Source organism: Lepus europaeus, chromosome 4 (assembly GCF_033115175.1).
Source record: "Lepus europaeus isolate LE1 chromosome 4, mLepTim1.pri, whole genome shotgun sequence".
NCBI classification, from domain to species: domain Eukaryota; kingdom Metazoa; phylum Chordata; class Mammalia; order Lagomorpha; family Leporidae; genus Lepus; species Lepus europaeus.
Genome location: NC_084830.1, coordinates 106,722,083 through 106,748,807, shown reverse-complemented (window position 1 = coordinate 106,748,807; position 26,725 = coordinate 106,722,083).

Below are 26,725 nucleotides of genomic sequence, written 5' to 3'. Positions count from 1 at the left end.
TTGGCTGACGGCCTCTGAAACAGCCCTGGTGAACTTCTTGCAAAATCCTCTGATATTATTATATAATTCTCTTCCCGATGAAAGCTCACAGAGAATTTGCACACGCAGCTACGTGTGAGCTCATAGACGTGGATGCACTCCTGGAAGCAGTGTTTTCTCCCAGCCCGGTTAGGGACTGGGCTTGGAGCGAGGGAAAGGCGTGGATCTGAATTCAGGCGATGCTGCCACCGGATCAGATAAGCACCATTTTAAATCCAAACTTTGTACTGTAGTAACATAGGTCGAAGGAAGCCCGCCCAGATCGCCCAACACGACGCAGATGACTGTTCTTAAATGAACTTTCTTCTCTAAGCCTGTCCCGTGTTGCTTCACGAAGTCTCCATCTCATGGTGGGCTTCTTCAGCCCTCCTTAACCCACAGCACATGGAGTATTGGCTTTCAAAGGGCCTTTCCTCCCCGGATCAGTCGACAGTCAGGGTTTGATTGAGGGTGTTCCTAAAACATTCTGCACTTCCTTGCTTTCAGAAATGGCTGCACCCCAAAATGTGGGGTGAAAGCAATGGGAAAAGGCATTTCTCACCACTCTATCTCCTACCTTGTAGCCTTTATTTAAAACAAATACAGTCCCGCTGTCACACAGAAAAAAAAAAAAAAATACATGGCCAGCATTGTGCAATGGGAAGCAGCCAGGCACCCAATGTTTTCTTGCATGTGTGACCTCGTGTCCTTGTTCTCCAAAGTTGGGGGAAGCTGACAAGCTAATGAGTTTAGAGTGACACTGGATAACTCGACCATTTTCTCTTATTTATTTGTTTAACTTTTTGAGGAATGAATTCTCAAACCTTCCCTCTCTGCAAGGCCCAGTCTTTACAATAATAAATCACGCCAGCTCAAGGTGGAGCCGGGCCGCTCTGTCGGCCCCTGGGCTGGAGACTGCTGCCTCCTGTGGTGGATATATCGCAGTGACTAAGTCCAAGGAGTAGAGAGAGCTGCCTCTCTGTCTCCTCTGTGGAAGACCAAAGGACCCAGGGTTGGAGACATAGCAGATCAAAGCACCTACAGGTCTCAACAGGGGCGAGAGAGAGAAAGAGAGGCCAAAGGGAAGAGGATTCATGGGAGGTGGGACCTGGCTTTCAAATGAGATGTATTGATTACCTACCCTGCACCAGGGGCAGGGTCATCATTGTCTCACTTAATCCCCACAATTTGAATCCCATTAAGAGAACCTTTCCAAGAAACTTAGTCCCAAAGCCTGTTAAGTGGATTGGTGCAGTCACTAAGATAGTGAGTGGCAGGGCCAGGATGCAAACCCAGGTCTCAGGGTTTTTTCCATAGATCTCATATACAACCACCTTTCTCTCTTGGGTAACCAGGAAAGGAAAATCAGTCTGGGGGGTGGGGGGAGGAAAAGGTAGATGCGGATTCGATGCTTTCACTCTGGGAGCTGACCAGGAGGAGGACAGGGTGCCCCCTTTGGACTCTACCGACCTGAACCAGAGCAGTGCAGAGCTCAGATCTCCCTCCCAAAGCAGAACTCCGGCGCATTTGCATTCCAGCACACCAGAGGTCACACATTGGCAGCCTCTGAGCCAAAATTGGCCTGAAGATGTTTTGTTTGGCTCTTAAATGTTGAATCACACAAAATCTTTTTTAAAAAGTGGATTCCTCGCCAACACAGAAAAATCAGGGGTTGCATCTTCTGCTTCTAGCTATGAGGAACTAGCTTATCTCGGACCAAACCTCCCACTGAGAATGCCTGGAGAAGCTGAACTGAAAACTGCATCCAATGCCATGGAACAGCTCTGTCTTAGTCCATTTATGCTGCAGTAACAATATACCCTAGACTGGGTAGCTTATAGAGAGTAGATGTTATTTCTCATAGTTTTGGAGGCTGGGAGCACCAAGGTCAAAGGGCCAGCAGGTGCATGTTGGTGAAGATCCTTTCTTTAAAGATGGGGCCATGTGAACACCTTCACATAGCAGAAGGCGAAGGGCAGAGGGGACGATGCTGTGACCTCATCTGGTGGAAGAACAGAAGACCTCACACTCAAGTGCTTTATTTTTTTTAAATTTATTTGACAGATAGAGTTAGACAGTGAAAGAGAGAAAAACAGAGAGAAAGGTCTTCCTTCCGTTGGTTCACTCCCCAAATGGCCACAATGGCTGGAGCTACACTGATCCGAAGCCAGGAGCCTGGTGCTTCCTCCTGGTCTCCCTTGTGGGTGCAGGAGCCTAAGCACTTGGGCCATCCTCCACTGCCCTCCTGGGCCACAGCAGAGAGCTGAAGTCCTTTATTTTTCTTTATTTATTTGAAAGACAGAGAATCAACTAGACAGAGAGATCATCCATCCACTGGTCAACTCCCCCAGTGCCCACAATAACCAGGGCTGAACCAGGCCAAAGCCAGGAGTCTGGAGCTCCACCTGGATTTCCCACGTGGGTGGCAGAGACTCAAGTACTGGCCCCCGGGGTGTGCATTAGCAGGAAGCTGAGCTGGAAGCAGAGCCAGGACTCAAACCCAGGCTTTCCAACATGAAACGCAGGCACCCCGAGCAGTGTCTTAAACTGCCATGTCAAATATCCGCCTTTTAGTATGGGTCCTTGTGACTTGAGTTAAAGCCTCCATCTCCTAATACCACCACTACAGGAATTAAGTTCCAACACATGAATTTTGGAGGACATTCAGACCATAGGAAGCTATTAAAGATGCTGAAGGTTGGGAGGTCGACATCTCAGGGAAAAATAAAAGGCTTCCAAACCAATGTGGCATGCTGCAGCCCTGTGCCAGTTCCCACGCCCCTCCTGGGGGCTGAGACACCATGGAAAAGGCAGAGGAACCAGGCAGAGCTCTGGGAGTCTCAGAGGCTGGAGGGACAAAGTTTGACGGGGACAGTTGGGGTGCTTGGAGCCAAAGGAAACAGAGGGAAGTGAGCCTGACATTGGACAGTGACTTTCCCCTCAGGGGAGGAGCAGCTTTGTGAGTGGCAAGGGCCGGGAGACCGAGAAACTGAGCAGAGCTTCTACAAGCCTCGTGTGGATATGGGAGGATTTCAAAAATGCAATTAAGGACCCACCAGGGACAAAGGGTCCTGGCGGAGACCCACGAGTTCTCACAGGAGCTCAGTCCCCGAATGGAAACATGGGATTTGCTCCTTCTCCAATTTCCAGCCATCCTCTCTGGGGGGCGAGAACATCACCCAGAGATGTCACCATGGTTTACCTGTGCCCTGTAGGCACTGACAGCACACAGAGTGGACTATCATCAACGAAAGAGGAGAACCGAGAGCCAAGGGAGTTACTCTCTCTGGAACGTGAGCACCAGGATGAGAGGAGATAGAAACTAGAGGTTTCCAGGAGCTTCCCCCAAGCCTGGAGCTCACTCTGCAGCATCCTCATTGTCACTTTCACCCAGCTAGCATCAGAGCCAGTAACACCCACCTGCAACACGGCCCCAGGGCTCAGTGCATTCGGGATTGAAGCGTAAAAGCAATTCACAGCGGGCTGTGCCCGAGCTGCCTCACACCTGCTCACAAGGGCTGACTGTGCGCATCCTCTTCCCAGCCAGCGTGGTGGGATGTTCACACCATGGAAACTGGCAGACCTGACAACTAGGGCTTCTCTCCCGTCTCTAGCTGGCTGTTTATTAAACGTGGGCCAACACATGGCCGCTCACAGCCGCTTTAGGTTGCAACTGTTTTAAAGCAGAGATAGCTCAGGGACACACGTACCCACGGAGCTCCCACATCCACAGCGGACCCAATCGGCGGCCGCAGCAGGGGGAGGAGGAGACGGGCAGCAAATGTCCCTGCTTGCAGCGAGCCCAGTCAGAACCAGTAATTTAGATGCTCAGATAGCGTCTTCAGGATAAAACACTCAGATAATCATAGTTTTTTCTCCTTCCTTTGTGCGCCAGGCTAAGTTCCCAGAGAGACATTGACTCAGACGTGGGAAGGAGGTACAGGGCGTCAATTAGGAAGTTCTCTCGAAGTGCCCTAGAGGGAAGGGAAGCAACCAGCACGGGGCCGAGGGAGAGACTGAGCTGAGAGAAAGTCACGCAAAGCCCACGGCTCAGCCAACAGGGGCCTGCAGGCCAGACGTGTCGTGCATGCCTGAGAGTTTTTAAGTTAATTCTCGACATTTTAGTGTTTTTCCACAACCACCCGGATTCCCCGTTTCCAGGGAAGAATTAGGAGATATGGTGAGGGCTGGGCAGACCTGGAGCACCTGTGCATAGTGTGGCCCGACTTCCACTTCTGCACGCCACTCCTGGCCCACATTAGAGTACGCAAGAAACAAGGCCCTGGAATCAAACCGTTCCAACCTGAAATTCGGGTCTGCAACTTGAATCGCTGTGCGGCCTTAGGGGCGTGGCTTCACCCCTCTGAGCAACAAGTTCCGTGTCTGACAAGTGAGGCTGAAAATAGCTCATAGAGTTGACGGGAGCATTTGAAAAGATGGTGTTTTGAAAGATCTTGGCACAACGTGGCTGTGTGATGAAGGGCGCCGACATACACGCCACTGATGCCCATTGTGTCTGAGTCCTCCCTTGCTTTCCCTTCACTCCTGGAAAACACGTTTGCAGTAGCTGGCGTTTGTGCCTAGGACTTTCCCTCCACATTTCAGATGCAAATTGCTAAGCTTTTCCTGTGATGGAACTCCCAAGTGAATCATTTGCATAGTTAACCTTCCTCCTGGGTATGGCATTAACCACCGATGCCAATAAAATTAAAACTAAAAGAATGGATATATCTTGCCTTGAAAAGATGAATATTCAACAAACCTCAAAGAGATACAACTCGATCAACACAAAAACTTTTCTTTTTTAAAAAAATTTATGTATTTGAAAGAGTTACAGGGAGAGAGAGACAGACATCACCTACCTGTTCACTCCCCAAATGGCCACAATGGCCAGAGCTAGGCCAGTTTGAAGCCAGGATCCAGGAGCTTCATCTGGGTCTCCCATGTGGGTGGCAGGGGCCCAAGCACTTGGGGCCATCTTCTGCTACTTTCCCAGCAGGGAGCTAGATTGGAAGTGGAGCAGCCAGGACTCAAACTGGTGCCCACCCGGGATGCTGGTGTTGCAAGTGGTGGCTTCATCCACCACCACTGAATTGCTGTGTCCTTCCCATTTCGGCTGATCCCACTTGTGCAGGTGTAGATGGTGGATAACGATCCTGCTTCTGAATGAAGAAAGGCACCTAGGAGGGTTGGTTGGCAGGGCAGCGCCCAGCTGGCATCACAATCTTGCCATAGAACGTTTCTGGTGACTCTTGGGTCTCTGGGAGTCCTTGGACAGTTGTATGCCTTTTTCCTCCAAAGAGAAACCTGGAAACGATAGTCTTCAATGATTTTTTTCTGCCTTACACCATTCATAGGTCCACACAACCCCTCCAGGAGCACCTCCCCAAGGCTATCTCGGTGAACTGCAACATGAGGGAGCGGGGAGGCTCCCCTCTGAAGGCTGTATCAGCTCAGGAGTGACTGTGAGCACAGCTTGGATGTTTGCTGCAGCTGGAACTTCCTCTGGGCAGCTAACTTTGGGGGTGGCAGATAGTGTGCCCCTTCGGTCAACTCTTCCGTAAAATGTGATCTGAGTCATCGCCCTACTTGGGTCTCATTCATTCATTCATTCATAAAACTTTATTGAGGGCTCGTTATGTTCCAGGCTGATGCTGGTGGATAACAGAAGGCTCCAGCTTTGGAAGAATGAAACAGAGAGACGGAGACACAGGCAAAGACCATCCCCCGACAGGACCCCTAACGAAATGTCAACATATGAAAGCCCCGCAAAAAAGATGAATGGCATGTTGCTTTTGGCGCAAAATATTTTAAAATCCATACAGAAGTTTTTCATAGTACGCATTTCATATTTATGAAAACCCCATGTAACGTGTGCTTCCGAAGTGTTTGGCATCAAAAAAACGCATCGATCTTTTCATTCCATCTCCATGAACTTCGGGAAGTGCCCTCATCCACAAATTTGATGCCTTGAGTGGGGGAGGAAGATGAGGCGAACCCTGGCTGCGGGAAGTGGGAAGACCTCGCAGAAGGCCGGGCGTCTCGGCTGGGCCCCCGCTGGACATGGAGGGACTCACTGGGTCGGGGAGAGACAGAGGAACTGAAGCAGAGCAGAGTCTGGAACGGAGGCAGAGCCGCGGCAATTGGCTTGCCTGGCGCCTGCCGGCTTGGGCAGCTGAGAGCCGGACTGAGGATCCTGGGCCTCGCCTCTGCCACAAAGGGGTCTCTCGTGTCCCCCACAGGGGGGTGCTGTACTCAGTTTTCCTTCTGGAAATATGACGGCTAAAATCTTTTCACTCTCTGAGGTGTGGAAGTGACACCAAGACATCCTCTGAAGGCAAGAGACCTGGTGGAAGAGGAGAAATTCCGGGGAAAAATGCTGCAAACTCAGATACAACGATATTTCTCAGATAGATGTGGTCAAACGTTGATGGCCCAAAGGTGGACAGAAGAAGGGATACATAATTCACAACAGCAGCAACTCCGAGATCATCGTTATATACATTCTTTAAAGATTTCATTTATTGCCGGCGCCGTGGCTCAACAGGCTAATCCTCCACCTGTGGCGCCGGCACCCCGGGTTCTAGTCCTGGTCGGGGTGCTGGATTCTGTCCTGGTTGCCCCTCTTCCAGGCCAGCTCTCTGCTGTGGCCCGGGAGTGCAGAGGAGGATGCCCCAAGTGCTTGGGTCTTGCACCCCATGGGAGACCAGGAGAAGCACCTGGCTCCTGGATTCGGATCAGTGCGGTGGGCTGGCCGCAGCGTGCCGGCCGTGGTGGCCATTGGAGAGCGAACCAACGGCAAGGAAAGACCTTTCTCTCTCTCTTTCTCTCTCACTGTCCACTCTGCCTGTCAAAAAAAACAAAAAAAGATTTCATTTATTTATCTGAGAAGTAGAGTTACAGAAAGAGATAGAGAGAGAGTCAGTCTTCCTTCTGCTGGTTCACTCCCCAAATGGCTGCAACTGCTGGAGCCAGGAGCCAGGAATCTCTTCCGGATTTCCCATGTGGGTGCAGGGACCCAAGGACTTGGGTCATCTTCCACTGCTTTCCCATTCTATCAGCAGGGAGCTGGATCAGAAGAGGAGCAGCTGGGACACGAACCAGCTCCCACATGGGATGCCAGCACCACAGGTGAAGACTTAGCCCACTACACCACAGTGCTGCCGCTGTGTACATTTTATTTCATTTTTTTAAAGATTTTGTTTATTTATTCGAAAGTCAGAGTTACAAAGAGAGAGAAGGAGAGGCAGAGAGAGAGAGGTCCTCCATCCGATGGTACACTCCCCAACTGGCTGCAACGTCCGGAGCCGCGCCTATTCGAAGCCAGGAGCCAGGAGCTTCCTCCAGGTCTCCCATGCGGGTGCAGGGGCCCAAGGACTTGGGCCATCCTCCACTGCTTTCCCAGGCCACGGCAGAGAGCTGGATCAGAAGAGGAGAAGCCAGGACTCGAACTGGCACCCATATGGGATGCCAGCGCCTCAGGCTGGGGCATCAACCCACAGACCCCGCTGTGTACATTTTAAAAAGACTTCATTTTTCAGAGAAATTTTAGGATCACACCAAAAATTGAGAGGAAGGCATGGAGAGTGCCCATGTGCCATGGCCCTCACACATGCACAGCATCCCCCAGGGTCCACATCCGCCCTGGGAGGGTGCCTTTGCCATGGACACTTGTGCCGTTGTTACTCGCATCCCAGTTTCCATCAGGGGTCACTCTTGCTGTTGTGCGTTCTGTGGGTTTGGAATGAAGTAGCTCCATTGTGCTACTCTACAGAACACCTGTGCTGCCCTCAAGATCCTCTGAGCTCTACTCACCCTTCCCTTCCCCCAAGCCCCTGCCTAGAAACTATGGATATTTCTATTGCTCCTTGGTTTTGACTTTTCCAGAATGTTCTATGGTTGGAGTCATACAACCGTCTCTCCTTGCTCTCTTTTACTTAGTAACAGGCATTCAAGATTCTTCAAACTCTTCCTGGCTTAAGAGCTCCTTCCTTTTTAGGATGGAAAGACGTTCCATTGTCTGGACCAAGCACAGCTTATTTATCCAGTCGCCAAATGCAGAGCGTCCTGACCGCTTCCAAGCTTGGGCAGTGATGGATAGAGCCACCACAGACATCTTGGGACAGGTCTTCCATGGACCTGAGTTCCCAGCTTCTCAGAGTAAATATCAAGGAGCACAGTTGCAAGGCTGTGTGATGAGAGTATGTGGAGTGGCCAGCAAGGCAGTGCAGAGGGTTAAGCATCCAGCTGCGAGGCCAGCGTACCAAGTGCCCTCCAGGAGCCGGCGGCTCCACTTCCTACCCGGCTCCCTGCTAATGCGCTTGGGAAAGCAGCAGAAGGTGACCCGAGTGCTTGGGCTCCTGCCACCCGTGAGGGAGACCCAGATGGAGTTCCAGGCTCCTGACTTTGGCCTGGCCCAGTCCTGGTCCTTGTGACCATTTGGGTGGTGGACCAGCACATAGAAGATTTCTCTCTCTCTCTCTCTCTCTCATCGTTCCGTCCCTCTCTGTAACTCTTTCAAATGGATAAATATTTAAAAGAAAAAAAAAGAGTATGTCTAGTTTTTGCATTTTGCTTGGCAACATGTATTTGTGGTTAAGTCTTATACTGTGTATTAAACATAAATATCCTGTATGTACATTGTATAGCATAGACACTCATTTTGCACAAAGTGGCAGCATTTCACGTATGAACACTTCGAAAGCTGTCCAATCAGTCTTCCTATTCTGTGGTCAACATCATTTCAGACAAGTTGCAACCAACCCCCAAATACCGACCAAATCTGGGTCAATACACACAAGAAAATGCCTACCGGGGCGCGTGGCACCTATCAGATGCTCTCTCCACCTCCCCAAACGTCATGGTGCTCAGACCTCAGCACGCATCTTGAGGTACCTGGAAGGTCTGGTGGGACACAGGTTGCCGGGCCCCACGCCCGGAGTTCCTGATTCAGTAAATCTAGGCATTTGCGTGTTTTGTGAGCTCTGGGCTGTTGCGGATGCCGTGAGCATGAGGGCCACACCTTGCGAATCATTGCCATACAATGTGAATAATGCTTCAGAGATAGAGCTCAAGTTCAAGGAGCCTTTATTGCACGGTAAGTCCAAAGACGCAGCGCGCAGATTGTTAGAGCATCTGGGGAATTAGTGGAAAGACCATAAAGTTTATGGTCTCGATGATCGGCTCAGTCCTGGGCTGGGGTTGCTGTGACAGAGTGGCCGAGTGCAGTGCCCTTTCCCCCACTTCCTGTTGACCTCTTGCTTCCTAGTCTGTCCTGGAGCAGCCTGGGTGGCCACGTAACACTCCTTCCTTCCAGTGATCTGCTGAGAGACCTGAGCAGCAAATTCAAGAAATGGTGTCCAGCCAATGACGGGGGCTGGATGCTGGATCCTGGCCTTGGAGAGAAAGCAGATCCCACATGACTGGGGTCAACTGTAAAATCAAACAGCTGGAGCCACCCAGTCTGACGCACGCCGGGAGATCAAAGTGCAGGAATGGGCACGGAGGCATTAGCAGGGTCCCCGAAGCATACGCTAGTCCCTCTCTCCTCTTGTCTCAAAGGAGTTGCCCCCAGTAACCAGCATTTCTTCTTTGCGAGGCTTGGCAGACACAAAGCAGAGCAGAGACCCTGGGGCTCCATCTGCAACAGAGATCATGGCTTTAACCAAAAAAAAAAAAAAAGAGAGAGAGAGAGCGAGAGAAAAGAAATAAAGAAAAAGCAGACACTGCGGCTCTCCTAGATCGACTGCCACCCCAGGCCAGGATCCACCACCGAGAGCTGCGATGCTGAACGAGCTGTTCGTGGAAGGACGCTCTCACCCCCACACTTTTGCACAAGAGGCTGGAGTGAGCACTCCCACACTCCCTGCTGCTTGTTGGGAGGCTGGAGGGTCCGGCCAATGCTTTTCAACCCCAGTTTGCTGCCTTCCTGAAGCCTCTTGCGCATCCCTGCAGAAGCCACCTGGCCACCAGAGGGCGCTGCGGTGCCAGCGCAGAGCTGGAGGCTCCTTGCACCCAGGATTGCCGTGCAACCTAGAGAAACCTTGACATCCAGCAGACACAGGAGCAGTCTAGGAACGGGAACTTTATTTATTTATTTATTTATTTATTTATTTATTTATTCATTCATTCATTCATTCATTTTCACGCACTTCGAATTGCCATGCCTGGTTCAAGAGCTTTTCTGAAGGAAGGAAAATGAAAATGTGTATTACTAGCCTGAGTTCCAAAACAAATAAATAAAATCTTATGAAAGAAAGAAAGAAAACAAGTTGCGGTAAGACGTGATGCAGGATTCAAACGTAGGACGTGCTTTCAACTATGGTGAACACAGCCCTCCCCCCGCAGGGCTCAGTCCTCACGGTCCCTTCCATTCCAGCTCCCCACTATACACTAACCCTGCTCATCACTGCCCCTCCCTGCAAACGGCTGGGAGCCCCAATCAGCTTAGAGCTTGCAGGTGGTGTAGGGGGCTTGGTTTACAAGTACGTGAAATATGAGGGGATTTCAAAAAAAATCATCAAAAATGGAACTGTAAGTAAGTGTGTTTGGGACAGGATGATTTCAAAACCCATGCATAGTTTTTTTTCCATATGTGTTTTCCATGAACTTTTTGAAGATCCCTCCTATGCATGGTTTGCAGATTTTTCGCACCAAAATATACCTTTTAATCCCAGTTTCCGTAACTTTTTGAGCTTTTTGAAGGATGCATGTCTTCCCATGCAGGAACCACATACAATGAGATTTTGGAGGGACTCTGATTCCAGGGAGTCTGCAATACCTGGGGCCAGGTGGTGCATAAACGAAGGATTAAGTGATGTGTCCTGATATTCAATCAGCAAATTATGAAACTCAAGAACATTTGTAGTCAGAATTAAGATGCTAGAGATAGGAAGCCAAAGGCTGATTCAGGCTTGGTGGTGACCATCTGAGCTGCCTCTGTGAGATAGTGCATGAAAAGGCCATTGAAAGCAGAAAGCTCCGCACACAAGGGAGAGGGGGGATTATATGTGATCCAGATCAGAAAGGCTCGCTCTCCTTCTCTCTCTCCCCCCATCTTCTCCCCAGGAGAGGCACTGCCCGTCACAGACAAACACGAACCACATTCAAATCTCCCCTCTGCTGCTTGCCAGAGACATAGCTTTGAACAAGCTATTTTGCCTCTCTGGCCCTAGGTCCCTTCATTTCTGTAGTGGGTATAGTAACAATCGTTCGTACAAAGCAGCTGATAATAACTGCATGCGGTTACCATACGCTACGGGCCAAGCACTCTGCCCACTGCTTGGCCAATTCAACCCATTGCACCTGCTCCACTGCCCTGTTATCCAGTCTGTCGTTGAGGAGGGAGGGACTCTGCGGAAGTGGAACTCAAATTCAGTTGTATCAGCCAGCGCCACGGCTCACTAGGCTAATCCTCTGCCTGCGGTGCCAGCACTCCAGGTTCTTATCCCGGGTGGGGCGCCAGATTCTGTCCCGGTGTCTCCTCTTCCAGGCCAGCTCTCTGCTGTGGCCCGGGAGGGCAGTGGAGGATGACCCAAGTCCTTGGGCCCTGCACCCGCATGGGAGACCAGGAGGAAGCACCTGGCTCCTGGCTTCGGATTCGCACAGTACGCCGGCCGTGGCGGCCATTTGGGGGTGAACCAACGGAAGGAAGACGTTTCTCTCTGTCTCTCTCACTGTCAACTCTGCCTGTCAAAAAAAAAAAAAAAAAAAAAAAAATTTCAGTTGTATCAACCTTGAGAGCTCAGAATGGATCCAGGCACTGACTCTGGTTGTAGAAGGAACTAGGGACTGACAGCAAGTGTGAGAGGGTCCGGGGCAGGCAGGCGGCTGCACGCAGAGGAAGGAGGGGCCTCTGACAATCTCAGTGACACCTTGGCTCCTCCTGCAGTCTGGTGGCAGAAAGTGAATTTTGCCCAAGAGAAAGAAGAGAGAGGGAAGAGAGATTTTCCAGTGTTACCTTTTGTTTCTCTCTGTGTGGGTAGAATTTTGTGCTTTCCAGGGCCATCGTGGTGGTGCAGTGGGTTAAGCCGCCACCGGTGACACTGACATCCTATTGAGTCCAGGCTGATCCACTCCTGACCCAGCTCCCTACTGATGTACCTGAGAAAGCAGCGGAAGATGGCCCAAGGGCTTGGGCCCCTGACACCCATGTGGGAGACCCGGATGGAGTTCAGGACTCCTGGCTTCAGCCTAGGCTGGGATGTTCTGCCTAATGTGGGGAGTGAACCAGTGGATGGAAGATCTCTTTCTCTGCCTCTCCCTCTCTCTCTCTCTGTCATTCTGCTTTTCAAATAAATAAATCTTTTTTTAAAAAATTATAAAAAAGAAAAGAATTTTATATTTTCCAAGGCACATTAGATGCACCGTGGATTCTGACACTACTCCTACCAGGTGCACAGGGAAGATTTCTTTTTTTTAAAAGATTTTATTTATTATTTATTTGAAAGGTAGAGTTAAGACAGTGAGAGGCAGAGGGAGAGAGAGATCTTCCTTCCGCTGGTTCACTCCCCAATGGCTGCAACGGCTGGAGCTGCACTGATCCGAAGCCAGGAGCCAGGAGCTTCTTCCAGGTCTCCCACATGGGTCCAGGGGCCTAAGGACTTGGGCCATCCTCCACTACTTTCCCAGGCCATAGCAGAGAGCTGGATTGGAAGAGGAGCAGCCGGGACTAGAACAGGCACCCATATGGGACACCAGCGGCACAGGTGGAGGATTAACCTACTGCTCACAGCGCCGGCCCCGGGAAGATTTCATTACCTCCATTTTTCTCAAAATAGAATGGGTCTCAAGAGTTCCACGAGTAACCCGAGGCCCCACGGGGGAGAAGAGGTACAAGTAAGACTCTACAGGGGTCTGTAAGCATTCACACGACAGGTCACGGCTGCTGAGCCCTGGGCGTCCCACCAGCACACAGCAGGTGCTCAGCCAACACGTGCTGGCACTGAGTGAGCTAGAAGAGCTTACTAGACCACACGCATCACTCCAAGCACGGGATCTACCACTGTGTGGCAAGAACATGGGCCTTGGCTATGGAACAAAACAAAACTCTGGACAACCCAGTCAGTGACGGAGTTGGGATTGTGTGATGAGTGTTGTCCGGCCTGGGACTGGGTCACCTGTGGGAGGCCCTGAGGCTGACCCCACCAGTCCCTTTGGAGAATCTTAGAGCTGGAAATAATTAGAGACATTTGCTCCAGCGTGTCTTACCTCTCAGGCTTTCCCGGCTGTGCCAATTTAGTTACAGTTTGTTTCAGAACATCTCATGTTTTAATGAACGGGAAGGGCATTTGGCACAACAGTTAAGTAACCACCTGGGCTGCTTGCATCCCATGTCAGTGTCTGGTTCAGGTCCTGGCTGCTCCTCGGGTCTCTGCTGATGCACGCTCCAGGAAGCAGCAGAGGATGGCTCAAGTGCTTAGTGTCAGGTACTCCCTGATAATCATATGGGAGATCTAGGAAGAGTTCCAGGCTCCTGACTTCAGCCTGGCCTAGCCCTGGCTGTTGTGGACATTTGGGGAGTCAACCAGCAGATGGAAGACCTCTTCTGGCCTCTCTGTCTGTCTGTTTCTCTCTCTGCCTTTCAAATAAAAATGAAAATAGATAAATTAATTAAATGTATATGAATGGATTTGAATATGTATTCATGAAATCATGGACTTGCTTCACTGAGTGTAGTGTTTTTCTGATCTATGCATGTGTGTCGAGTATAACAAATGCATAGTACATGAGAAAATTAACTGGAAATCCAATTGCCCTAGTCATCTGCATTCACAGGCATAGGACACAGCTCAATGTCAAAGCCAAAAGCATCACCCAGATACTTAGGAAAACCAGAGATTTGCAGTTGAGTCAAGTCCCTTAGATTGTAGGGCTGCTCATCACTCCATTAAGACATTAAGATCCGCGACATTATCTACCCAGAGTTCTCTCGGATGAAAGTGGCACAGAGTGGGAGGAAACAACCCGGCAAAGTCTTCCCATCGGCAGCCTGGTGATAGCGCTACGGGCGGTTGCGTTGTCTCCTTTGAGCATACCAGTCTCTTCTCACTGAGCGTGCCTGGTTGACGTAATGATGGCTGCTATATAAAAGGAAGGCCATGCCTTAAGCAATTAAGATACCTGCATCCATATTGGGATGCTGGCCCCAGCTCCTGCACCAGCTTCTTGCTAATGCGGGTCCTGGGATGCAGCAGTGACGGCGCAAGTCACTGGGCTCCTGCCACCCACATTGGATGGGGTTCCCAGCTCCTGGCCCAGCCTCAGCTATGCAGGTATTTGGGGGAAGTGAACCAACAGATGGGGGTTTTCTCTTTGTTTCTGTCTGTCTGTCTGTCTGTCTCTGTTTTTCTGTCTCTCAAGTAGACAAATAGCTTTCCCTTAAAAAAAAAATCAGTCTACTTTTATATATTCATGCAGTGTGTGACTCATAAATCCAGGAAGATGTCCATTGCCTCTTAAATAAAGGAGAGAATTCCTTTTGTTTGCCATTCACCGAGGGCTTGTTTTCTGGTCGGGGTAGTGGGCAGTGTTCTAAGCACCCAGCTATAGGTGGGTCTAAATCATTTCCTTCTCCCAGGCTTGTCAACGTAGACGTTAGCATCTATGTCTTCCAGGAAGGGGTAGAAACGGAGGCACTCTCTGATGCTGGTTTAGTGTTTGAGACACAGATAGCTGCTGCCCTTGACCCCATACAGCCCGGACACCTGCACGGCCCTGTCTTCTCCCAGCTCGCCTGGGACAGCGCTGGCACGAGCTGGCTTCCCACCACCCATGGGCAGAAGCTGACTCCCGGGCTGAGAAGCAGCACTTCCGTTTCCGGTTTCTTCTTAATTGCTGTGAGCACTGCCTGCTGTTGGCAGGGTCTGTTTCTATTTCAAGCTGGAAGCAGAAGTCGCTAAACAGGCCCAGCACAGCCTCGGTCTGCCCGGGCGAGCAAGGCCTCCCAGGAGGAAGCGCCGGTCTGCCGGGGGCCTGCACGGGGCGGCCTCTGATCATTAACTGCTCATCCTGCCCGTCACATGGAAGTCAAAACATAGTTAAACTTTAGTGGACTTAATCTATTTAATAATAAAAATAATAATGGCCCAATTAATAGCAATCCTGTGTACGTTTATAGATGCTTTCATCTGAGAATCAAAGCGGTTTGGAGAAGGAGCCATCATTAGGCTGATTTTACAGATGAGGGAAATAGACATAAAGAGGTTAAATGACTTGCCCAAGGTCAGGGCCTGAGTCAGCGCTGGCACCTCGGGGAGAAAGCCAGGCTCAGCCAAGCTCACGCTCGCTCTCTCGCTCTCCTCTCTCCCCCGCCCCTCTCTCTCAGTGCCTGGCACTTTTGTAGTATCTTTCATCTGAGAATCTTAAATTAATCTCCAAACAATTATCACCATTCATCAGTAGCCAACAAACAAAATCCCCACCCAGCCAGGCAGGGAGGGCCTCCTCCCGGGCTGTCTCTCCCTGGGCCATCAGAAAGAGTCAGGGCTGCTGACCCCCGCGCCAGACGTAGGGTCCTGGGTCTCACCATTCAGAGGGGCTGGGACCCTCTGCAGCCAAGAGACAGGGAGTGAAAAAGGCAGGTGACCCCGAGTTGGAAGCCATGCCCCCTAAGTCATCTTGGGGTGTGCTGGCTTTGAGTAGCTGCTTCTCTGCTTGTTTGTCCAAATAAATCCAGACACGAGGGAGAGCATGGGGCGAGGACACAGGCTCTGGGATCAGACACACCTGGATTTGAATCTTAACCAGTTGCTTTGCCTCTCTGAGTGCAGGCATCTTCATCTGTACCATCAGCATGCCTGTGGCTTCGACTCCCACAATGCAGCAGTGCCTCCTCTCCTTTCCTTGCTCACTAAGAGAAAACACTGCAAAACTGTGTCTTCCATTCAGCACACTGGGACTTCACGTGCATACCCCCAGGGTACACGGGGCACATCCTGAACCAGATGTATCTAAATTTATGGGTGAATTTTTTTAAAAAATGCTTTGTTTCAAGGTCCATTTGAACTACTCAGCATTTGTCCTCCTCTCATTCGGCCCGGAAGGTGCTTACACCATCATAACCCCTCCTGATTGCTGGGAGATGAGGAAGAACACGCCACTGAGCACGGGGTGTGTGGAGGATACCCTGCCAGTGGGGGAGAGGGGACAGCAGTTTTTATCAGGCACAGCCTCACCAAAGTTACAAGGTTAAAATAAGTAAATTAAATAACTTGCCTCTAAAACCAGAGGGTCCCCTCTCTGCGACACTGCAGGGGTCTAGCTCCCCCCACCCAGATTAAGAAGCAGGCTTGGGGGCCTGACAGGGCTTGTGGGTGTTCCCAGAGTCAGGCCGCAGCTGTAGGGGATGTGTGCGCCGGGCTGTGGGGACCCTGACTGGGATCTGGGAAGACTTCCCGGAGACCCCCTGTTTCCCAGCCGGGGCGGTGAACAGGGCATCCTGCTGCACCTGCCAGGATCACAGCAGGCAGCAGCCGCGCACTCCCCTGAGCCCTGGGGAGCAACAGCAAGCAAAGGTGCAGGCTAGGCGCAGAAAAGCCCACGTGGCCCCTGGGACCTGGGCAGCCAAGGGCAATAGAGGAGGGTGTAGTCCCCAGCACTGGAATGGAGGGACAAGCGGGGGTCCCCATGAGAAGGGCTGTGACCCGCAGTCGCGGCCCGACCTCACCCTCTTCCCTTCCTCCTTCGGGTTTCCAGCCAGGCAGGGAGCCCGCTGCCTAGGTCGGCTCCTGGGGGCTAGGGCGGAATGGAGAGCAGCAGGTGGGGGGGAGGGGCAGGCTGGGGACAATCAGAGGATGAGGCGATGTCAGGGGTAACATTACCCCCTCCCAGAGCCAGGGGCTGACCTCCCTGATGGCCAGCTCTGGTTTTGCCAAGACTCCTTGAAAGATCCTGCCAGGAGGCCTAAAAGCATCCCTCTAGGCTGGCCAGGGAGGGACGTACAGTCCATTTTAGATATGAAGAAGTTGAGGCCCATGGAGAGCCTCCCTAATGAGCACAGTTAGGGAAATCACTAGAAAGAGAAGACGGAGCATTCATCCATCACTCTGGGCTCCAGATGGCATTCATTAGTTCATTCATTCATTCATTCAGCAGTTACCACCTTCTCTGCAGAGCACCTGCCATGCCCCAGCCTGCACACAGGACAAAAAGCCGCAGGCGATGTATATATATTTTTTACCCTCCCACGATGCTCCACCCAGGGTTTCAATTATAAATAGCAATGATCGCTGACATTTATTCGGTGTTTGCTGTCTGCCAGGGACTCTGCAAGGCCATCTCGCGTAATCCCCACAACAACTCTCCGAGGGCGGGATGACTGTCATTGTCTCCTCTTTACAACCAGGAAACTCGGGCTTAGGGAGATTAAAGCACTTGTCCAGAGTCCCCCAGCTGGTAGGGGACGGGACGGAGCTCCGAACCCAGGTCTTGCCTGATTGCAGGAGCAAGTACTTCTCCATGTGGCGTCGCAGAGGTTCAGGCTAGGGGCTCATCCGCCACCCAGGTGCAGCCCGCGGGCTGGCTTTCATTTTTAATTATGCCAACTCTCAAAACCTGAGAGATCTCCTGTCTCAGAATCCGCGTTCGCTTATTTTTCTTTCCAAGGTAGCCCGAGATTTGGCTACACAGGGCCAGGATTTCCCTCTTGGCCCAGCCACCTGCACAAGGACATGGCCCACCTGTCTGCCCAGGTGGCTACCTCTGTGGGCCTCTCTGGGCTGCCTCTTAAATGCATGCTATGGGAATGAATGTGCTCTGGTTGGGGACTCGGCATTTCTATCCCCAGACAGGCAGCTCTGCCTCTCCTCTCAACCAAATGCCCTGGGAGTCCCACAGGCATTGCTAATAACACGCCATCCTTCTGCCCCCGCAGGCTCCGACCCCGCCGTGGGCCACAAAAGGCATCCACACAACGCCAGGAAAAGGCCCAACTGAGAGAGCCCGGCTCTGAATGCAGCCATGGCAACGCCATTGAAGGCAGATAAAACACTTTCAACAATATCACCTTTTATCTTGGCTTTGTGGGCCAAGGGAATAAAAGACAGTTGCCAAACACAAATTAATGTGTAATTATTTTCCTTGCCTGAATCATTTTCTTTCATGTGTCAGAGCTTGCTGAGCAAATAGCACCACACCTTGGACTTGAATTGTGGTAATCAGGGCTCGGAGCCACAAGAAAGTCTTTGCTAATGCCTCCCTTAGCGCTAACTTGCGAGTGGAAGGAACCTCGGTTCTGGGTTTTTGTGTTGTTGTTGCTTTTTTTTTTTTTTTTTTTTTTTTTTTTCAATTTTTCCTTCCCTTTTCTCTTCTTTTTCAAGGAAAGAAATTTGTGCTGGGGGAAATCTCCAGGCTGCTGCAACCGACGTCATCCGTGCATGGCCACTGGCCCGTGCCCCACCCCCACGCCTTGGACAGGCGACTTCACAGGCTAATAGCTCTGCGGTTCTCTCTGACTGAGTCGGTGACTAGTGATTCCCTGAGTCGACCTAAGACCACCTCTCTTTGCGTTGATGCCATAGTGGTACCTGTGTTGTATTGTTTATCTGCCGAGACGGCCTGGAAGTAGCAGTGACGATAAGGGGAAGAGAGAAGCCAGGTTCCCCGTGGCCCCTCTGATCCTCTGACCCTGTGCGTCCCTCTGTTCTTCCCCGTCTGGACAGACAGAAGGCGACACTCCCAGGCGCACAGCAACGGCTCACGCACCAGAAACCGCATCTCCCCTTCCGGACAAATGGCCTCCCTTTTGCTGCCAGGGATGACGGCAGGCAGAGACAACCATGGAGCAGCAAAACCCCAGGGGGTTTCTCCATCCCTCACCCCTGCACGGGACCACATCACCCAGCAGCAGCCCAGCCCGGGGCGCCTCCTGGGCTCCTTGGGCACGAGGAAGGCTATGGGGATAATGGCTTTGCTGAAAGGCACCTCTGGATCCCTCTGGTGCTGCTGTTTGGAACGCGAGACAGAAAGAGCTCCTGACTCTAGGATCTTTTTATCCTGCCTTTTCTGGTGTTCTTCATTCTGATGGGTCCAGGATGCAACAGTTATTATTAACCCAACTGACACGCGCCACTGTCTGGTAACTAAAGGAACACAACACGGATATTCTTAAAAAAAAAAAAAGATTTATTTATCTGTTTGAAAGGCAGAGTTACAGAGAGGCAGAGGCAGAGAGAGAGAGAGAGAGAGAGAGAGAGAGAGAGGTCTTCCATTGCTAGTTCATTGTCCAAATGACCACAATGGCCAGAGCTGTGCCTATCCGAAGCCAGGAGCCAGGAGCTTCTTCCAGGTCTCCCATGCAGGTGCAGGGGCCCAAGGACTTGGACCATCTTGTACTGCTTTCCCAGGCCATAGCAGAGAGCTGGATTGGAAGTGGAGCCGCTGGGACTAGAACCAGCGCCCATATGGGATGCTGGCTCTGCAGGCTGGGGCTTTAACCCACTGCGCCACAGCACTGGCCCTTATCCCATTGACTTTTAAAATGTCTTGTGTATTGATTTTATATATTTAAACTGTAGAGAGACAGAGGGAGAAAGACAGCGACCATTCAAGTGCCCTCTGGTTCACTCCCCAGATGTCTGCAACAAGCAGGACAGGGCCAGGCTGAAGCCCAGAGTTCTCCATCCAGAGCTCCTTTAAAAGACATTTTTTCTTACTTATCCATTTTCTTTTTGCTTTAAAGCAGGGTTGGGGGAAGAGTTTTCTAACCACTGGTTCACTCCCCAAATGCCCACAGCATCCGAGGCTGAGCCAGCCTGAAGCGAGGAGCCCAGCACTCAATCCAGGTCTCCCACATGGCTGGCAGGGACCTAAGTACTTGAGTTGTCATCCCCTGCCTCCTGGGGTGCATTGGCCGGAAGCTGGAATAGAGCCAGGCACCCCATTTTGGGATGCGGAGCTCTCAAGAGGTGTCTTAACCCCCGGGCCTAATGCTGTGCCCAGGAATGCATTTATTCAATAATTTTGGAGTCCAAGAACTGGGGATACCAAAGCGAAAGAGACTCAACGCCTGCTCTCAAGAGAAGACCAGGGGGAGACACAGTGGGGAAGCTGCAGGGGCCTGGATCAGGGAGGAGCCTGAGCCAGCCCTGGCAGCAGTGTTGAGCTGGGCAGCTGGCTCGGGAGCCCAGTCCCGCCATGACGCTGTTGTTCACAGCCACGACTACAAGGAAGTCCAACAACCAAGACTGCGCTGGAACCTCGCTTACCCAATGACAAGAGAAACTCTGCTAATGCTCTCCGAACACCAGGGGACTGTCTCTCCAGTGGGGGCGCAGGTGCTAATGACGTCATGATGGCAGGAGAACACCTGAAGTCCAAGCTGCATAATTGGTATTTTCTCCATCACTTCCTTGGGCCTAGATTGTGCACATACTGACCACCTATGCCGTGACATGTAGTACTTGCCCATCGTGGTGTGAATACTGCATGGTGGTGGATTTCGCGGCTAGCCCGTACCACGCCACCAAGAGGCCCAGGGCCACACCGTCAACTCAAAACCTCCTTATACACATGCCCTGAGTGTAAACAGCCCTAAGAGCGTTGGATAATAGTAAAATGTAATAAAATAATTAGGAAGCGATGAGTTTTGAGTGTTTACTACCTTTGTTTTTAATATAATTTCTTTAATTATAAGTTTTTGTAATTTAATCTTTAATAATGGCTGTGTTTAACAACAAGCTTGCAGAAGTCCTGGCAACTTAATAACTGGCTCTCGCAGGCCAGTAAGGGCAGGCTCCGGCACATTCCAGAGCCGAGCCCGGTGTGCGAGGCCAGGGAGATCTTCTCAAAGGCGATCCCCGAGCCAAGGGGAAGCGCCAGACTGTGCAGGAGACGGTGGGCTCCCAAACGACCACTGGGGGCTCAAATTCCAGCTCTGTCTCTGTGACCTCACTGCTAGCTGATCTGGTAATCTGTGCCCCGGCTTTCTAGTCCTGGAAATGGGTATAATAATGCTTGCATTGTAGGCTATTTGTGGAAGAAGCGCCTGGCCTCTACCAGGGGCTCATGCGTACTAACTCTGAATGCAAGACAGGCAGGAGTCCAGGGAAGGTGGAGGGACATGGAGAACATTACAGTCAGGGCGGGCTGGTGTGGCGAGGCAGACAGGGAGACAGCCAGGGGCTTCTGGGACCTGCCGATTGTTCCCTACACACAACATCCACAAACATGTAGATAAAGGGGGAACAATAGGCAGAGGCCTTGAATGCCGATCTCAAGAATGTCCCCTTGATCATGGAGGCTGGTCCCTAACCCAAGGGTGGAGGTCTGTCTGTGCTAGTTTCGCCCTCTGTGTAATGGAACTCATGCAGCTCAGACCAATCCCCCCGGGATGTCAATGACAATGAAAAGCTACTGCGTGAAAATTATTCAGCACACAGCCTGGCAAGTGGTCCAAACAGAAGTTAGTTCTCACCATTTGGACTCTTCCCAGGGCCCTGGCGGGTGCTGGGGACTGACAAGAGGTCCACAGAGCTTTGCCTGGCTGCCTGGGTGGCCTCACGCGGAAGCAAAGATCTTCTCCCAACCTGCCTCCCTGTGCACCTGGCGTGCGGCTCAGACGCTCAGGTGGAGCTGAGAAGAAGGCTGGGAGGGAGCTCCAGGCCAGCGAGCATCCGTCTACAGCAGCACAGGGTCAGGCCCAGCAGCTCTGTCCAGGTCCAGCTCTAGCGAGGCAGCAGGGGGGTTAGCCCCTTGGGGAGCACTCTCATTAAGCTGATGTAAAGGTCCCAGCCAGCACCCTGCTGCTTCTGAGATGCCCATGGTGCCCTGCGGCTCTACCACAGCTGCCCAAAGACTTGCCCCTGATGTGACCGTTGCTTCCCCGGGCTGGGAGGACTTGGCTTTAGCCTGAGTCGACATAAACCAAGGGCACCGGAGAGTCAGCACAATCTTCTGGATAATTTAGGGCCTGAAACGCTGTTGCTGCGGAAACAGCCGGGGACATTTGCTTATTTGCTCTACGTGAAATGACCACTTGGCCTGTTTACACAGAGCTATTCAGAGCTCCGCCGTTTCTCTGGCCTGAGCAGACACAGCCACAAACCCGCTGTTGCCATTTTAATGAAAGACCTACTATGTGCCCGGGGCTTTCCCAAGGTGAGTCTCAGACCACCACCCAGAGCTACAAGAGCTGTATTCAAAGAAGGCTGGTGAGTAGAAGGAAGATGTGTTCCTGCCTCGTTGGACTCTTGGATTAACTCCTTGGATCCAGCCTTGTTGGAGCCGTCTAAGAGATAAGGAAAATGGGGCACAGGGAAGGTGACTGAGTGACAGCCGCGACTGTGTGCCGAGCGCTTGAGACTGGAAGAGCTTTGGCGTGCATTTGTCCATTCCTGCTTTGCCGCACCTGTTCCAGGCCAGGCTATGGACAGCACCGGGGTTTTACACACCAGGACTCTGAGGCTTAGATGGGTCTCAGGAAGGAAGTAGAGCAATAAGGTTTCCACCCCAGGATCTCTCCAAACTCTGTGCTTTTAGCCCAGGGCCCCAGGGCTGGGAGACAGAATTGGGGTTTGCAAATAGCTGGCTTTGGGACTGGTGTTGTGGCATAGCAGATAAAGCTGCTATCTACAGTGCCGGCATCCCATATGGGCATTGGTTTGAGTCCCGGCTGCTCCACTTCCCACCCAGCTCTCTGCTATGGCCTGGGAGAGCAGTGGAAGATGGCCCAAGTGCTTGAGACCCACACGGGAGACTGAGAAGAAGCTCCTGGCTTTGGGCTGGCCCAGCCTTGGCTGTTTGGGGCGTGAACCAGCAGACTGAAGATCTCTTTCCTACCTCCCACCCCTATAACTCTGCCTTTCAAATAAATAAAATAAATCTTTTAAAAAGAAAGAAAAGAACAGAAAAATGGAACTAGGTGGCTTTGTGTCCAAGGGGCTGTGTTAGTCATGTGACCCCCACCTGCCGACGCCACCACCACCATTCCCGACTCAGCACACAGGTTTCCCCCTGGGTGGGCTATGACATAAACAGCAGCGTGGGGCACTGCGTGGATTCAGGTTCATCCGCAGCCTCTGTGTGCCCTCGAGCCTGGTTTCGTGCATTGCTGGATTTCAACCTAGGAAACTATAGGGAAAATCGAACTCATTTTCTGCCCTGCCCCAATCTTTCCGTGCGTCCCGTCCCTGCCCCCGCCCACCACCACCACCGCCACCACCACCACCACCACCACCACCAAGGAAGCTGCCACCCGAGGGGTGAGTGGGGAACGGCCCGTGTACCGGGAGCACTGACGGAGAGTAGCTTCAGCTTTGTGCACGTTGACACAGACAGTAGCCCCATGTCGGCACTGTTGGCTGGGCTCCAAGTGGCCGGGCTACCAGCAAGTTCAGCCCAATTTCAGAGAACTTGTCCAGCCTCCTGAGATAACCGCAGCAGGGGGAGAGGGAGAGGGGGGCGGGGCGGAAGGCGGAGGGGGAGGGGGAGCCTAGGGCTGGAGGGGCGGGGTCGCGTCGCAGAGCAGGCGTGGACCACGGCGCTACACGCCCCTGGCAGACAGGGTGCCCTGTGTGCTCTCATGGCCTCTGTGGGGTCCAGCTTTCCTCAGGAGAACATGACCAAGCAGGGTGAGAGTCCAGTTCAAGAGCGGCGGCCTGAGCGGGGAAGGCTCTGAGCTTAGAGTCCTTTGGAGTCTCAGCTCTGCTATGGGACCTTGGGCAAATGGCGTAACCCCACGGGAGCCTCACAGCAGGCATCTAGGAGATGGGAGGACACGGATGGGGGCTGGGTAAATCATCCTTGACCTTCTCAAAGATGTGACGGGGATGCTCTATGCTCTTGTGCCCAATCTATAGATGAGAAAACTGGGACATTAAATAACCTGAGAAAGTCATGTAACTAGAAAGATGGTATCCTCTCCTAGAATATGGAGCAATTCTCTTTCTTAGGTCAGAAATTTTCCTGTTTGTGAGCTTTTCCGAGCCTTCTGGCATTCTAGCCTAGCCCCAGCCACGGGGGACCACCAGGTATTCGCCCTCCTAGGCCATTAGAAGTCCTGAAGCTTGATAACTCCAGTCCTCTTAGCCTCAGGAGCGCCCAGCACCTGAGCCCTCCATGGTTCACTGTAAGGTAAGTGCTTCACAAAGGTCATAGAAAATGGAATTAAAAGATGTTGAGGGTCCTACAGTACTCGCATCCCATATTGGAATCCTGGATGCTCCACTTCTGATCCAGCTTCTTGCTAATACTCCTGGGAAGGCAGTGAATTATGGCCCAGGTGCTTGGGCCCCTGCTGTGTACATGGGGGACCTGGTTGGAGCTGCTGGCTCCTGGCTTCAGCCTGGCCAGATCTGGCTCTTGTGGCCATTTGGGGAGTGAACCAGTGGATGGAAGACCTCTCTCTCTCTCTCTCTCCCTCCCTCTCTCTCGCTCTGTCTCTGTCACTTTGCCTTTCAAATAAATAAAACCAAACTTTCAAAAAAAGTGAATTTTGGTGCAAAACTTTTGAAATCATACCTAGCATTTTCATGACATGCATTTTTCATGAACTTTTTGAAGAAACCTCATGTACACTTCCATCTTTACATTTTTTTAAAAATTTATTCATTTGAGGAGAGAGAGGCTGACTGAGAGCTTGTGCTCCCATCAGCTGGCCCCTCCCCAAATGCCCACACTGCTCACCACCGTGCCAGGCAGAAGCTGGGAGCCAGGAATTCACTCCAGGTCTCCCATGGGGGTGAGCTGTCCCTGCTTCCTTGGTTCTGCATTGCAGGAGGCGGGAAGCCGGAGCCAGGAGCCAGAGCCGGGTATTGTGCCCAGGGGCTCCACAGTGAGATGTGGGCACCTGAACCAGCCCCTTCACAGCGAACCCAAATGCTTGCTTCTCAGGCCCTTTTTATTACAGTTTCACTGGGTGTCTATTTCCCGTGGCTGCAAGCCCTTTGAAACACCCTTTCTTATTTCCGATGGTGTTTATGGCTCAACATTCTGTTTCTTTCTTTCTTTTTCTTTCTTTCTTTTTTTTTTTTTTTTTTTTGTGACAGGCAGAGCGGATAGTGAGAGAGAGAGACAGAGAGAAAGGTCTTCCTTTGCCGTTGGTTCACCCTCCAATGGCCGCCGCGGTTGGCGTGCTGCGGCCAGCGCACTGCGCTGATCCGATGGCAGGAGCCAGGTGCTTCTCCTGGTCTCCCATGGGGTGCAGGGCCCAAGCACTTGGGCCATCCTCCACTGCCTTCCTGGGCCACACCAGAGAGCTGGCCTGGAAGAGGGGCAACCGGGACAGAATCCGGCTAAGATCTATTTATTTATGTGAAAGGCAAGAGTTATGGCGGGGGGGGGGGGGGGGGGAGGGAGGAAGGGAGGGAGAGAGGAAGGGAGGGAGGGAGAGAGAGAGAGAGAGAGAGATCTTCAATCTGGTGGGTCACTCCCCAGATGGCTGCAAATGGCCAGGACTGGGCAGATCTGAAGCCAGGAGCTTCTTCTGGTCTCCCACATAGGTGTAGGGGCCCAAGGACTTGGGGTATCTTCTACTGCTTTCCCAGGCCATCAGCAGTGAGCTGGATGTTAACTGGAGCAGCTGAGACTCGAACCAGCGCCCCTATAGGATGCCAGCACTGTAGACAGTGGCTTAACTCATTACACCACTGTGTTGGCCCTGGCTCAACATTCTTGACATCAACAGGATTCCATGGTCCGCACGTAATGGTTGGCCCTGTCTCGCTGTTTGCTTGCTATGTCAGTTAGTTTCATGTCACAGCTAATCACCCCTTTGGTTTTGGAGCTACTGCCAGAGTTGACATTTCAGAGATGTAGTCTGATGAATCCTACGTCTCCATCTATTGTGAGCATCCTGTTCTTTTAGTGTCGTTTAGTACACGTCCAGCACGCTCCTCTCCTTCTCCTTCCCTTCCCCGCACTGAGTCTGAGCCCAGCCTAGAACATTTCAATATCGCCGCTGGGCCTCCAGGGATCTTGGAAGCAGCAGGTCTGAGAGAGACGGCTGGCCCATCCCCACGAGAACCACAAGGGGCAATCCACCCACCGTCTGGGATTTTCCCTGTTATATCAGCAAAACTTCTCCAATGGAGAACATTTTCAAAATAGAATTAAGCCAGAAAATGCACTCTAACCCATCCATAATCCCAGCCACTCAGAGGCAATAGCTCTTATTCTTAGTGAGCATTATTCTGGACATCCTTCTATGCATAGAAATACATATTTAACATATTTATAAAGTAATTCTCTATGATCTTATCTGAAGTGCTGGGGACTAAAAGTGGTTCTCCTGTTGGATGTTTTTCAGATTTGGGAATATGTGCATGTGTACCTAATGAGATCCCTGGGGATGGTGCCCACGACTAAACCCAAAGTTCACTTGGGTTTCATAGTCACCTAACATACATAGGCTGAAGGCAATTGTTTGAATTATTTTTAATAATTTTGTGCAGGAAATAAAAGCTTCCCAGTGTGGCATTTTCTGCTTGTGCCACAGAATGGCTCTCACAAAGTTTCAAATTCTAGAGCATTTCCCATTTCAGACTTTCAGATCGGAGACGCACAGCCGTTATAAACTCTTCTTTCGCTTGTTGAAGTCCGGTTGTTGTGTAGCTTAATATTGCTCCAAACACTATAAATGCCACCTAGACGATTCAGGAGAGGATGAAGAGGAAAGTAGCAACACCCAGCCGATCTCGCAGCCTGGAGTAATCACCTCTTGCCTTGTGTTGTCTGTGCGTCTCAGGCCTCTGTGTGGGGGATAAGGTATATA